This window comes from Tupaia chinensis, unplaced genomic scaffold (assembly GCF_000334495.1).
Source record: "Tupaia chinensis unplaced genomic scaffold, TupChi_1.0 Scaffold146346_1, whole genome shotgun sequence".
Taxonomy (NCBI): Eukaryota; Metazoa; Chordata; class Mammalia; order Scandentia; family Tupaiidae; genus Tupaia; species Tupaia belangeri.
The window spans coordinates 59,923-74,828 of record NW_006206202.1 but is presented as its reverse complement, the minus strand read 5'-3'; the positions used below and the strand labels follow the sequence as shown (position 1 = coordinate 74,828).

Sequence of the window (14,906 nt, the reverse complement as noted above, 5' to 3'; positions counted from 1 at the left end):
ATAAATAAATAAAATAATGACAATGAGTAAAAATAAAATAATTCTTTAAAAAATACTAGCAGAAAACATCATATAATTGTACAATAATTCTTTTTTAAAAATTATTTAATTCCATTTATTATTATTTTTTAATTTGGCCAGAGAGAGAGAGAGAGAGAAAGGGAAAGGAGGAAGACAAGCCGCCAGATTTGGGACTCGAATTGTGGTCGACCACGTAGGAATCCAGCACTTTTAACCACACCACCCCAGCTGCTGGCCCCTAATTACACAATATTTCTATATTCAGAAAGTTCTGTATCTAAGTTCTTGTGACACTTTAAACAATCTAATATGGAAGTTATATTCTGGAAGTGTGTATGTAAGAAAGATTGACTTCCAAACAGGGAATCAATCCTCAAAGAAAAAATACTGACTAACCCTCCACAGACATATAAAAATATTACATATATTATATACATATATATGTGTGTGAGTGTGCGTTTATATGTATGTATGTATGTATATATGTATATATATATATATATACATATATACACACAAATTTAATATGCTCAGAGAAAACTAGTGTAAAATTTTTATTGGATAGTTACATTTATATGTATATGTATCTTTTTCTATGACTTCCCATTTTGACATTTTTGATTAAACTATCAGACCCAATTGCATTACATGAGAAGTATTTGGCTGTGAATTTTGCAAATAACAGTTCAAAGTCATTTCTTAAAATGTAGGTATCCATCCTAGACACGTTCTAAATATAATAGTTAATATTTTTCCATTTGTCTTAAATCAGAGTCTTTTTTCCTGATACTCAAAATTATCTAATAAAATCAGACATTTCCTACATTATTAGTTTTATAGCCCTTATTAAATTACTAGGACTTTGTCCCTATGCTAAATGATGCCAACTATACTTTTTTCAAGATTTTTGGTTTCCTCTCCTATTAGAAGGCTTGTTATCTGTGATATCCCCACTGCTTAAGTATTTACTTAAAACTCATCTTTTTTAGGTCATCAGTGGTTGAGTGAGTGGGATCCAGCAGGGCCAACTGCATGGTTTGAGTCCCAGCCCCAGCAGCTTCAAAACACACCAAGTATATATGTGTGCACACTCAAACTTCTGAAAGGAGGGAAAAATGGGAAGGGACTGCTGTATGACCATGCTCCATTGGGGATGCTTTACCCTCTCCCTCTGTCTATCTCTGGTAAACAACACATACTCTCTGGCAAAATTAAAACAAAACAACAATGGTAATCTTTTCAACATCATTGGCTTTAAAAAGTTACATTTTTCTTTACATGCCTACTTAAACCATAATTTTGGCACAAGTCACCTTTACACTGCCACTTTGAAAAGTTTCCATTTCAAGTATGAGTGAGGCAGATTTAATACTCAGAATATTAGTGTATTGGTAAGTCATTTGGGGTCAGCTAGTGGCACGGTGGTTGAGGCAGCTGGATCCCACATGACCGAGTCTTGGACCCAGTGGCATGCAAAAAACACTGTGCATGTGTGCCTGTGTGTCCAAAATTCCAAGAGAAGAATGGAAGAGAAGGGACTTAAGTGTGGCTATCCCTCCTGGAGAATGCCTTCTCACTTTCTCTTTCTCTCTCTGTCATTGTCTCTGGAAAGAGCATGTGCCCCACAATAAAAAAATTAAAAAAAAAAAGTCATCTTACATGTGGTAAAGAGGCTGATTATTGTTTTTAACAATATTTATTTGAGCTGGCCCTGCGGTTGAGGGAACTAGATCCCACATGGCCAACTATATGGTTCAAATCCTGAGCCTAGCAGCTTGAAAAATATTTCAGGTGGGTGTGCATGTATATCCCAAATCCTGACAGAATGCAAAAATGGGAGGAAATGGGATTGTGGTATAATAATGCCCCGGTGGTGGTGGTGGGGGGGTGTTTTCTCCCTCTGCCTCTCTCTGTTTCTCTGTCCTCTTTTGGTTACTTCATATACCCTCTGGCAAAATTTTATTTTTTAAATTATTTATTTTATAATGACAGCTTTAATATCAACATTTAACATTAAACCTAAAAGTTCATTGCCATTTAATTGTCAATTTCTTGATGGTCTGTATTTTACGGTAATGATATTATGATTAGAATTTTATATCTGGTACTATGAAAAAGAATTTGAGAGGTCCTCAGGACTAAAAATTATTAATGAGCCCTTAAAAAATATCTCCTTCACTTTGTGACCCCAACAGTTTTGTTTCATTGTGGGGAAGGTGCTAGGTCAAACGAATCTGCTTAGTAGAAATAATCACATCACCTAATTCTACATATACTTCAGAATTTTTCTTGCAAATTACTACTAAGCTTGCTACCTGGCTACTTTAAATGTTATTAACTAATCCTTAGTTGAACCAGTTCATCAACTTCAGATTTATAAATCTTTCTTCAACAAAAATATTAATCAAGGTCATTGATTATTCTTCCTGTCCTATATTTAAACACTATTGGTACAAATGAATCAGTTATTTTGAACATTAAAAACTTAATCATGAGAACGGTGGCAGGTGGCAAAGTGGTTAAGGTGTTGTATTCCCACATGGCCAACAGTTCAAGTCCTGGACCTGGTGGCTTGCTTTCTCACTCTCCCTTTCTCTCTGGCTCTTTCTGGTCAGAAGAAAATAATAATAATTACAAATTAAATAAATAAATAAATAAAAACTTAAGCACAGGGCTGGTAAGTAGTGTGGTTGTTAAGGTGCTAGACTCCCACATGACTGTCTGTGGTTCGAGTCTCAGACCTGGCTCTATATATATATATATATATATACATATACATATATATACACATATATATGTGTGTGTGTATGTATATATATATATATATGGAAAAAAATTTAAATAATAAATAAATACAATTAGATAAGTCTTTAAAAGCTTAATCAGATATAACTAAAGAATAACTAAAAATGTACTGAAAAATTAAAATTATCAATATGAAACATGATTAATTAGGCTTGCTTAAAAGGAACTAAAACTGGGACCAGCAGTTGGTGTAATGGCTATGTCATTGGACTCCCATATAGTTGACCACGGTTTGAGTCCTGGTGGCTTAAACTCCCGCGGGGCGTGTGCCCAAGATCCTAAGAGTAGAATGGAGAAGGGATTGTGGTGTGGCCATCTCCCCTGGGCAGTGATTTCTCACTTTCTGTCTCTCTGTCTCTCTGGTGAGCACATGCACCCTATAGCAAAAAACTCTCAAAATAAATAAATAAATAAATAAATAAATAAATAAAGGAACTAAAACTGGCCCAGTCATTGTTAGTGTATTCTGACAGACGCTGTTATAAGGGAGGCTGAGGCAGGAAGATAATGATATAATAAGACACTGTCTATTAAAAAATTCTAAAACTAAAATAACATAAATTAATTTATAAAAACTTAAATTTAAACTATGCATCAATGTTTCTATCCTACAGCGGCTAACATTTCTGAAGTTCACTTCTAAGAAATGATGGTAGTCATTTCAACTTTATCCTCCAAAATGCTAATAGAGATACCTTTCTAAAAAATAAATCTCACTGAATGAAATCAAGTCCCTCTCCTAACGATTTAATGTTAAAAAAACAAAACCAGGGCCAGCAGGTAGCATGGAGGTTAAGGTGTCTGAATCCACACAGGGAACTATGTAATATGGCTAACTGCCCAGTTTGAGTCCCAGACCTGGCAGCTTGAAAATCACACAAGATTCATGTGCATGCATGAACAAAATCCCAAGAGGAGAATGAAGGGGTTGTGGTGTGCCCATCCCTACTGGGGGGTGATTTCTCACTTCTCCTCTCTCCCTGTCTCTCTATGGGGAGCACATGTGTCCATACCAAAATAAAAAATTAATAGATAAATAACAATAATAAAAAGTTTAATGATATCGCATCACCTGTAAGGTTTTTTCTTTATTTTTTGTTTCTTTTTTTTTTCTTTCTCTCTTTCATGACAGAGAGAGCAGTGATCTGCAGCTTCCAGTTAGCCACAAAATCACAAAGTAAAAACTGACACTACTGGGTTGTCAGAAAAGTCATGGTGTGTTTTTCTAAGCAAAAATGTATCATGGCATTTCCAATAACCCAATACAACCATTTTGTTTTTCAGGTTCAGTACAGTATTCATAAATTACATGAGAAATTCGACATTCTAGTATAAAATAAAGTTTCATGCTAGATATAGATATTCTAAGCACATTTACAGTAGGTAGGCTAAGCTATGATGTTCTTCTGTAGGTTAGGAATGGTAAATGAATTTTTTTTAAAGAATTATCTTATTGGGAACCAGCAGTTAGTCTGTCTGTCTGGCAAGCACACGTGCCCTATAGCGAAAACCTCTCCAAAAAAAAAAAAAAAAAAAATGGTTTTATTTAATTTTTTTTATTTATTTTTTTTAATTTGACCAGAGACAGACAGAGAGAGAGAGAGAGAAAGAAAACAAGGTGCCAGGTCCAGGACTAGAACCGTGGTTGCTCATGTGGGACTACTGTGCCCTTAACCATCACACCACCTGCCAGTCCCATTAAATGAAATTTTACTTCTGGTATTTCCAACTTATGGTAAGTTTATTAGAACAGGACCCCATCACAAGTTAAGGAGTATCTATAGTGATAACCCATGCTCTAAAACATTTTTACGGATGGAGAATCATAATCAAAATAGTACAAAGAAGAAGATGGGAATGTAAAATAATGTACTCTAAGAGGAATCTGACAAACCTGAGAGTAAACCAGATAAAAAGATAATAAATAGTAAAATAAGATATCCACTAAGAAGTAGCATGTTAGCTGTATACTCAAAGACAAACCAACTAAAGGTCATCAAAAACAAACAAAAATACTGCTATTTTGAAAATAGATTAAATGTAGGAATTGAAAATGTTAAAAGTAACAGCAGGAGGAAAGAAGCATTAATACAGAACCCTAAAGCAAAAAAAAAAAAAAAAATTTAAGTGTGCTGCTTGGGGCTAGCCAATGGTGTGGTGGTTAAGGTTGCTGGATCCCATATGGCTAACTAGGAGTTCTAGTCCTGGACCTGGTAGCTTGAAAAACATGCCAGACATTAGATGTGTGTGTGCCTCAAATACTGAGAGAATGGAGCAGAAAGGACTGTAGCGTGGCCATGGCCTCTCACTTTCCCACTTTCTCTTTCTCTCTCTCTCCAGCAAGCACATGTGCCCTACTGCAAAAATAAAACTACTCTCTTTTCATTGCAAAAAAAAAAAAAAAAGGAAAAAAAAAAAAAAGAAAAGGGGGGAGAGAAATGGGGAAGAAACAAGTAGCCAGCAATTTCTAAAAAGCTCTCTTCATATGAAATCCAGAAATTATCCTGAGCCTGATGGCTTGAAAAATCACCACAAAGAAAACCAAAACTCAAAAAGTCACTTTAAAAAGGCTTCTAACTAGCCTAAAAAAAAAAAAAAAAAAAAAAAAAAAAGGGAAAAAGACCATTTCACATTTTGAAATTTATTATTTTAAATATTTACTTATGAAGGGGAAGAATACATTCATACATGTTGTAGGCAGGAGGAAGGAGTTTTCTTTTTTTCTTTTTTTTGGAGAGGTTTTCACTATAGGGCACGTGCGCTCGCCAGACAGACAGAGAGAGACAGAGTGACAGAAAGCGAGAAATCACCCTCCAGGGGGGATGGCCACGCCGCAATCCCTTCTCCTCCATTCTCCTCTTGGGGTCTTGGGCATGCACACACACGCGCCTGGCATGAGTTTTAAGCCACTGGGTCCGGGACTCGAACCGTGGTCAACTACATGGGAGTCCAGCGACATAGCCATTACGCTAACTGCTGGTTCCCAGGAGATTTTCTTTTTATAAGAGGTTTTTGTGTTAGGGAGCACGCACTTGCCCAGAGAGAGACAGAGACAGTGAGAAATCACTCCCTAAGGGGAATGGTTACACCAAAATCCCTTCTCCTTCATTCTCCTCCTAGAATCTTGGGTATACATGTACATGTGCCTGGTGTGAGTTTCAAGTCACTGGGTATGAAACTCAAACCATATTCAGCCATGTGGGAGTCCAGTGAAATAACAGCTACACCATCTGCTGGCCTCGGAAGGAGATTTTTGATAGAGCATTGCCAAAGCCTCCTAGCCAGCTAGGACCACAAGTGTGCACCATCACACCTGGCCTATTTGAGTTGAGCTGGAACCAAACCCAGCTTCCTATGCAGCCTCAACTACTGAGCAGCAGCACCATCCTGCTTATATCACCATTTTTTGATTGGACACATACATAACACTAACCCTGTTCACATTTAATAGCATTTTTATCTTTTTTAAAAAAGATTATTTTATTTAACCTACTTTTTAAATTTTTTTTAGTTTGACCAGAGAGGGGCAGAGACAGAGAGAGAGGAAATGAGAAAGCAAGCCATCATGCTCGGGACTCGAACTGTTCTTGGCCATTTGGGAGTCCAGTATCCTCAACCACCATGCCACCTGCCAGTCTCTCTTTTTTTAAGTTAAAACTTTCATGAGAGCTTTTTGCCAAGATGGTGCCAAAAGCGAAGAAGGAAACTCCTGCCTTCCCAAAGCTGAAGCCAAAGCAAAGGATTTAAAGGCTAAGAAGGCAGTGCTAGAAGGTAGTGCTAAAAGGCATCCACAGCTACTGAAAAAGAGAAGATCTGAACATGAACCACCTTCCAGAGACCTAAGACTGCAGCTACCGAGGCAGCCCAAATATCCTCAGAAGATCACCCCCAAGACCATCAAGCTCCCCCAATCACCGAGTCTACCATGAAGAAGACAGAAGACAACAAAACACTGAGTTCATTATGGATGTCAAGGCCAACAAGCACCAGATCAAACAGGTTGTGAAGAAGCTCTATGATATTGATATGGCCAAGGTCAATACTCTAATCAGGCTGATGGAGAGAAGAAGGCATATGTGTGACTGGCTCCTGATAACAATGCTTTGGATTTTGCCAACAAAATTGAGATTATCTAAACAGAGTCCAGCTGGCTAATTCTAATACACACTTTCTCACCATAAAACAAAAACAAAAACACTTTCATGAGAGACAAGCACAATCAATAGGGTCCCATACTGCCAACCTCTTGCCAAGCCTTCCTAGCCAGCCATGATCATGGGTGCACATACCTATGTGTACGGGTTGACTGGGGAATCAAACCCATGAGCTTCCACACAGGTCCAACATCACTAGCCAGCCTAATAGTATTTTCAACACATTCTTCTCAAAGTATAAGATCTGTGCTTATTTTTCATGGTTAACTTAAATAATAAGTAAAACTATTTTGCCCACAGTATGGTAACATTTAAAAAAAATCAAATTTTATAACCTAGAAAACATGTATTGGGGAGTATCTATAGTGATAACCCATGCTCTAGCATAATAGCGTAATGGCTATGTCGACTAGTAGTCGACCGCGGTTTGAGTCCTGGATCCGGTGGCTTAAACTCACGCCAGGCGCATGTGCATACGTGCCCAAGATCCCTAGAGGAGAATGGAGGAGAAGGGATTGTGGCATGACCATCCCCCCTGGGGGGTGATTTCTCACTTTCTGTCTCTCTGTCTCTGTCTGTCAGGCGAGCTCACGCGCCCTATAGCAAAAACCTCCTCTCCAAAACAATAAAAAAATAAAAAATATTGAATGGATATTAGTCTGACTATTCACAGGAATGCAAAGCTCTTTTCCAACTCAGTAATAAAAAAGCTCTATGTTGAATAGCTTTTCGAGGCAAAGAAACAACTCTGGAGCAAATGAAAGTTAAGTTCCAAGATTTTTCCTCTTAACAGGCCCTACATTACTTGTTTATTTCCATTAAAACAGGAGTTACAATGGGACATGGCAACTACAGGTAAAGAGTTAGAATGCTCATTAATTTGAGCTACTGGCTGCCTTGTCAGTTCTCCAGTCCATTTCTGTTTCTATGGCAACAAAGGTAAGATCCAGAAGACAGAAAGAAGCAAATGCCTTAAGTTACCAGTGAAGTGAGGAGAGTCAATGTATTTAATGGCATATACAATAATTACAGAAAACAGTCTAAAATATAAATAATTACAGAAAACAATCTAAAATATAAGAAGGAATTCATACTTCATACAACCTTAAAGATACTCAAATAGAGGATCCTGCCATTCCAATATTTTTTCCTTGACTGTTTTCATAAAAAGGCATTTAAATTTTAATTACAGCTTTTCTTTAAAAATATAAATAAATAAAACTGATTCCACCCCTATTATGGGTAGCCGAAAATCAAAACAAAACAGTAACTGAAAATGACCAGAATCACTATCTAGCAAAAATCATAGTACTGGAAGTAAGGCTTTTAATATCCCTACCATATTTTGTGATCTTAATTAAGAGATTTTTTTTTTCTAACTTTGACTTTCCTTCCTCTGTACCTCCCTTTCCTTTTTTCTATTTTTTTTTTTTTTTGGAAAGTTTACTCTAATTTCTTCTATGTGACAGAGAAACAGGCAACCCAACGGTTGGATTTTTAATTTTGATTTTCCTTCCTCTGTTCCTCCCTTTCCTTTTTTCTTTTTTTTTTTTTTTTTTGGAAAGTTTACTCTAATTTCTTCTATGTGACAGAGAAACAGGCAACCCAACGGTTGGAGTGGGTCATCATGGATGACCCACTCCTAGCCTCAGCCAGCCCAGATCACAGGCACATGCCATTGTGTACAGGGGAAGATCTGGATGCAAATCTGTGACCCTCCCTTGTAAATCTAGCATCAACTGCTACATTACCCCTGTCCCGAGCCAGCCATATCAACTTTGACCTTCTCTGAAATGATTCTAATAATACCTTTTTAAAAATTTAATTATCGATTTCATTTTATTTATTATTATTCTTTTTAAATATGACCAGAGACATAGAGAGAGGGAAAGCGAGAGAGCAAGCTGCCTGGTCTGGGAATCAAACTGTGGTCTGCCATGTGGGAATCCAGTGCCTTAACCACCATGCCACCTGCCAACCTCCAAATATTAACTTTTAAGTTGAACAAAGCAGCTACCTTTAAGAACGAAAATAAGCCTTCTGTTAATACGGACATGAATCTTTCATATAAATACCTCATACCAATAAAATACATATGATGTGTCTGGAGTGGAAACTTCCTCAGTAGATTTACTAAGTAATTTTGGGGTCATGTTAAGTCTGTCAGTATCCAATATCATGACTTTAAAAGACCCCTTTAACTTTCTTCTTCTTTTTTTTTTTTTTTTTTTAAGATTTTACCATAAGAAGGGTGTGTTTGCCAAAGACAGAGAGAAAAAGAGAGAGAGACAAAGAGAGAGAGAGAGGTGGAGAGAGGCAGTGAGAGGCGGTGAGAGGCGGTGAGAGGGAAAGTGGAAAATCACATTCCCCACCCCAAGGGTATGGTCATGCTGCAATCCCTTCTCCTCCATTTTCCTCTTGGGTTTTTGGGCACTCATGCACATGTGCCCAGTGTGATTTTCAAGCCACCAGGTCCAGGACTTGAATCACACTCATCCACGTGGGAGATGAACGCCTTAACCACATAATACCCTCTGGCCCAAACTTTATTCTCTTTCTTCCTTTTTTTCTTCCTTTCTTTGTTCCTTCCTTCCTTCCTTTTTAAAAAGAATTATTTATTTAATTGTATTTATTACTTTTTAATTTTGCTACAGGGCATGTGTGTGAGAGCGAGAGACAGGGGAGACAGAGAGAGATAAAATGAGAAAGCAAGCTGCAAGGTCCAGGACTTGAACCATAGTCAGTTATGTGGGAAGGCCAGCACTTCAACCACCACATCACCTGCTGGCTGAAGTAGCTTTATATTCAAGATTTCTTCATGCTCTCTCACAACATTCTCATTCCAAAAAGTGTCTGTTTCTCTTTCTCATCTCTCATCACTATGGAGAAGCAAGCTGTCCTAGTAGAAGCAAACCATGGAAATGACCATGTAATAAGGAACTAAAGCTTCCCACCAACAGCCAGCAAGAGACAGAGGCCTGCCATAACCGCATGAGCTTGGATACAGATCCTGTAGCCACAATTGAGCCTTCAATGACAACAGCCCCAAATGAAGGTTCGACAGCCCTCTTATAGGAGAACTTGAGCCAAAACTATCAAACTAAGCCACTCCCAGACTCCCGACCCACAGAATCTAAAATGATAAGTATTTGTTCTTTTAAGCTGCTAAGTTTAGGAGTATTTTGCTAAACTAGTCAGAACTAGATAGTTAATAAAGGATCTTAATCATCTCTCTATTTCCTCCTGCCACAAGTCTAATAGAGTTCCTTGTCTAAAGCAGATATTTTGTAAGTAAAAGACAAAGCAAAGCATTAAGATTCATGATTCAAGGGCTGGCAAGTGGCATGGTGGTTAAGGTGCTGAACTTCCACATGGTCGAACACTGTTCAAGTCACAGATCTGGCAGCTTGCTATCTCATGATTAAATTTGTGCAATACTCATACTAAATGGGGTCGTTCTACTACTAGGGGAAACAAAACAAAAATCAAAAAAAGTTTTCTTTTCTTTTTTTTTTTTCTGATTTGCACTCACCAGAGAGAGATGGGGGAGGCGAACGCACCCTGAGGGGGGGAATGACCATGCTGCAATTCCTTCTCCATTCTCCACTCAAGATTTGGGGCATGCATACACAATGTACCTCTGAAGCTTTGGAGTCTCAAACGGTGCACTTAACCATGTGGGATCCAGCCTCCTTAACCATGATGCCACCAGATGGCCCAGAGAAACAAAAATTTTTTTTTCTTTCATTTATTTATTTTTACATTTTTCCACATTTACTTTACATAGCAAACAATTTTAGCTCATAATCCATAATTCTTGACAGTTTACAAACAACTTTCAAAATTTCAACCAGCAGTTAGCGTAATGGCTATGTCACTGGACTCCCACGTAGTCGACCGCGGTTCACGTCCCGGACCCAGTGGCTTAAAACTCACACCGGGCGCGTGTGCATGTGTGCCCAAGATCCCAAGAGGAGAATAGAAACAAAAATTTTTAAACCCCTAACTTCATGACATCTAAAATAATGAAAGAAAATAAATGTTCACTTAATAAAACATACCAAGTACTTCCATACCTTCAAAGAACAAAGAGTGTATCAAAAATCTATATGAGGGGCGGCCAGCAGGTGGCATGATGGTTAAGGATACTGGACTCCCACATGGCTGACTGTGGTTTGAGTCCCGGACCTGGCAGCTTACTTTCTCTCTTTCTCTCTCTCTCTCTGTCCCTCTCTGTCAAATTAAAAATAAAGTTAATGAAATAAGTCTTTAAAAAGTTAAAAAAAAAATCTATATGAGGGTCTTCAAAAAGTTGAAAATGTGTATTGTGATAAAACTATGCAGAGATTTCACTTTTTTGCATCAAAATAAACTAATATTTTAATTTCATTTTCCACAAACTTTTTGAAGTACCCATGTATTTTCACTCTTACCTACCACTATTTTTGACAGTGAACATGCAAACTCTGACCAAACCTTTGCATCTTATCTTCACTTAATCTACAACTATTTTACCCATCCAGTCTTACCTCTTTTGCAAGAACATTTCCAGGAGGGCTGGCTTGGTGATGCAGAGGTTATGCAGTACTCAAATGATGTTGAGTACATAGAGACTGGGTTCAGTTCTCCAGTCGACCTGTATTTTCTAGGAACATGTGCCTATGATCCTGGCGGCTAGAACGGAACAGTGTGGGACCCTGTTGAGGGAGCTTATCTTTCTCTCCTTTTTTATATCTCTCTCTGTGTTCATGCTCAAAGTTAAAAAAATATATATATATATACGTGTGTGTGTGTGTGTTTGTGTGTATACGTGTGTGTATAAATATATATATATATATATATACACATACACACACACACATATATTATTTATTTATGTCCTGTCTAGAGTACTATGCCAAGTCACTTGTGGCTTTCACTGTCCTCTTTCTTTTGGTGACAAAATACACGTAATACAAAATTTACCATTTTAACCATTTCAGTGGCATTAAGTACATCACAATACTGTACAACTTCCACAACTATCCATTTCCAGGCCTTTCACTGCCATTGAATCAAAATTCCCAAACACAGAAAATGCAATGTTTTTAATGTATATTAAATACAAAATAAGCTTGGGACCAGCAGACATCGCTGGACTCCCATGTAGTCAACCACAATTTGAGTCCTGGACCTGGCAGCTTAAAATTCATGCCAGGTGCATGTGCATGTGTGTCCAAGATCCCAAGAAGAGAATGGGGGAGAAGGGATCATGGTCATCCCCACCGGGGGTGATTTCTTGCTTTCTGTCTCTCTGGTGAGTGCATGTGTCCTAGAGTAAAAATCTCTCTCAAAAACAAATATATGCTGGAGGACCAGCAGTTAGCATAATGGCTATGCTGCTGGACTCCCATGTAGTCGACCATGGTTCGAGTCCCGGACCCGGTGGCTTAGAACTCACGCCGGGCATGTGTGCGTGCGTGCCCAAGATCCTGAGAGGAGAACGGAGGAGAAGGGACTGCAGTGTGGCCATTCCCCTGGGGGGCGATTTCTCGCTTTCTGTCTCTCTGTCTCTGTCTATCTGGCAAGTGCACACACCCTATAGCAAAAACCTCTCAAAATAAATAAAGAAAGAAAATAAATTAAAAAAAAAAAAACAAATATATGCTTGCCAAATCTAAGTAGGAACCTTTTAATGTACCAAGTTTGCAATAATAAGGGCAAATTTTGGCAAATGAGTCTAACATAGTAAGTTTGACTTTTTATAAAATCTATGACTCTTTAGCTCTGGACTAGGATGAACGGCACTCATGGTGAAGGAGGGGGAGCCAAGCCAGAGCCATGCCCACTACACTGGTAGTGGACTAATAGTTGCTGCTGCTGGTATTGCAGGTTGTGACATTTCACAAGCCATGAAGCATATGGAGCCTCAAGTAAAACAAGTTTTTCAAAGCCGACCAAAATCTGCTTTCAGTGGCAGCTATTACAGAACCCAAAATGACAAAATAAGAAGTAGCATTGACATTAAGTATAAGTCCCACTGCAGATAAAGAAAAAAGAAGAGATTCTCATCAACCGATTATGCTTTTAAATCATCCAGGCAAAGGAGGAGCTCCTTATATAGCAGTCCAAATCAACAAAGCTAAAAATTTACTAGAAGGACAGGCTAAAAAATGAAGTAAATGTATGATTTTTAAGTTCACATTAGTTTATGTATACAAGTATCAACTTTTTACAATAAAATGCTTCGGAGCTGCAATTTTAAAAATGATTTAACACAGCACAAGCAGATGGTGTAATGGTTATGTTGCTGGAATCCCAGGTAGTCGATCACGGTTCGAGTCCTGGATCTGGCAACTTAAAAATCACACTGGGCTACTGTGTGTGTGTGTCCAAGATCCTGAGAGGAGAAGGGAGGAGACACAATTGCAGCATGGCTGTCCTCCCCTGGCAGGGGTTGGGGGGATGATTTCTCACTTTCTGTCTCTGGTGAACGCACATGCCCTATAGCAAAAATCTAAAAAAAAAAAAAAAAGATTTAACACAAGCTAAGTCAGACTTGGTACAAGTTTGATTAAATCTGAGGATTTTAAATCAGACTACAAATTAGTTTAGAATATTAAGCAATTCTCAATAATTTGGAAAAATATATTACCATTTGAATAGATATATTGCTCATTAAGCAAATAATTTGGTACCTATGTATACGTTTTAAAGGCAGAATGAAGAGAGCCCACAAGGAGCCTGTAGGCTAGTGGAAGACTGACAAACTAGTAATTAAAATATGTAATAAATGTTATGGTGGAATTAGCATCGGGACTTACTGGGAGGAAAAACTATTCAAGGTATAGACAACTGGCCCAGCAATTTGAAACCTTGTATTTAACAGGGAATTCAGCTCTGATTTTGACTAAAAAGAAATTGACCTACATATGTAATATCACTGATAAAATTTTTATTTCATTAATTTTAAAAAGTCTATGCCTTTAACTCATCAAACAACCTAATATTAGTCCTAACTTTTATAATTATGAAATGTTTAAATTCCCATGTTCAACTACATTAAATCATTACTCCAACATATTTTTATTTAATTAGTAAGCATGTTTTATGCCATGAGAACTTAAGTATAATTTCCAAAATCTTTAGATAATCTAAAACCTTACACTGATATTGAGTTAAAAATTATTGGATACCTTAACAATTTCCGAGTAAGTTAAAATATCAAAACACTGATCACTAAAGCATAGTTCTAAACATGTGTATACGAGGATGTGTATGTTTGCCAGAGACACAGAAAATTCCTATCAATGGGACATGGTCATGTCTTAATCCTTTTCCTTCCATCTTTCCATCCCACCAAGATTTGAAACACACATGTACCATCTGGCATATTTTTCAAGCCATTGGACAGCATTTGATCCATAGGGGGCCATGTGGAATCTGGCTCTGTAGGCCTAGCACTTAACTACTACACTAGGGGGCTGGCTCTAAACTGATAAACTTTTCCCTATTTTTTTTTAAAGCTATTGACAAGTTATAGTTTTGGGTGATGTTAATGAAAGTTAAGTTTTGCCAATTTTAGAAGGTTTAAAGGATGGACCAGCAAGTGGTGCAGTGGTTAAGGTGTTGGACTCAAATATGGCTGACTGAGGTTAGAGTCCCAGACCCAAGCAGCATGAAATCACACCAGGTTCATGTGCATACATGCCCAAAATCCCGAGAAGAGAATGGAGAAGAGACTATAGTGTGGTCATCTCCCTAGGGGAATGATTTCTCACTTTCTCTCTCTCTGTCTCTCTCCAGCAAATGCAAGCACCCTATGGCAAAAACCTAAAAATAAAAAATAAAAAAAGTATAAAAGATGTATGACTCTAAAAAGTTGTATGCGTACTCATGAACTCTGCTAATCTGCTAAAAGGCTGGTGTGTGATACAGCTCTCAATT

The 14,906-nt window shown here is 37.8% G+C and overlaps 1 pseudogene; it reads left to right on the top strand.

Annotated features, from left to right (window-relative positions):
* Nucleotides 1-12,804: 12,804 nt before the first annotated feature.
* LOC102486880 (mitochondrial import inner membrane translocase subunit TIM14 pseudogene) lies at nucleotides 12,805-13,136 on the top strand (annotated as a pseudogene).
* The last annotated feature ends 1,770 nt before the right edge of the window (nucleotides 13,137-14,906 follow it).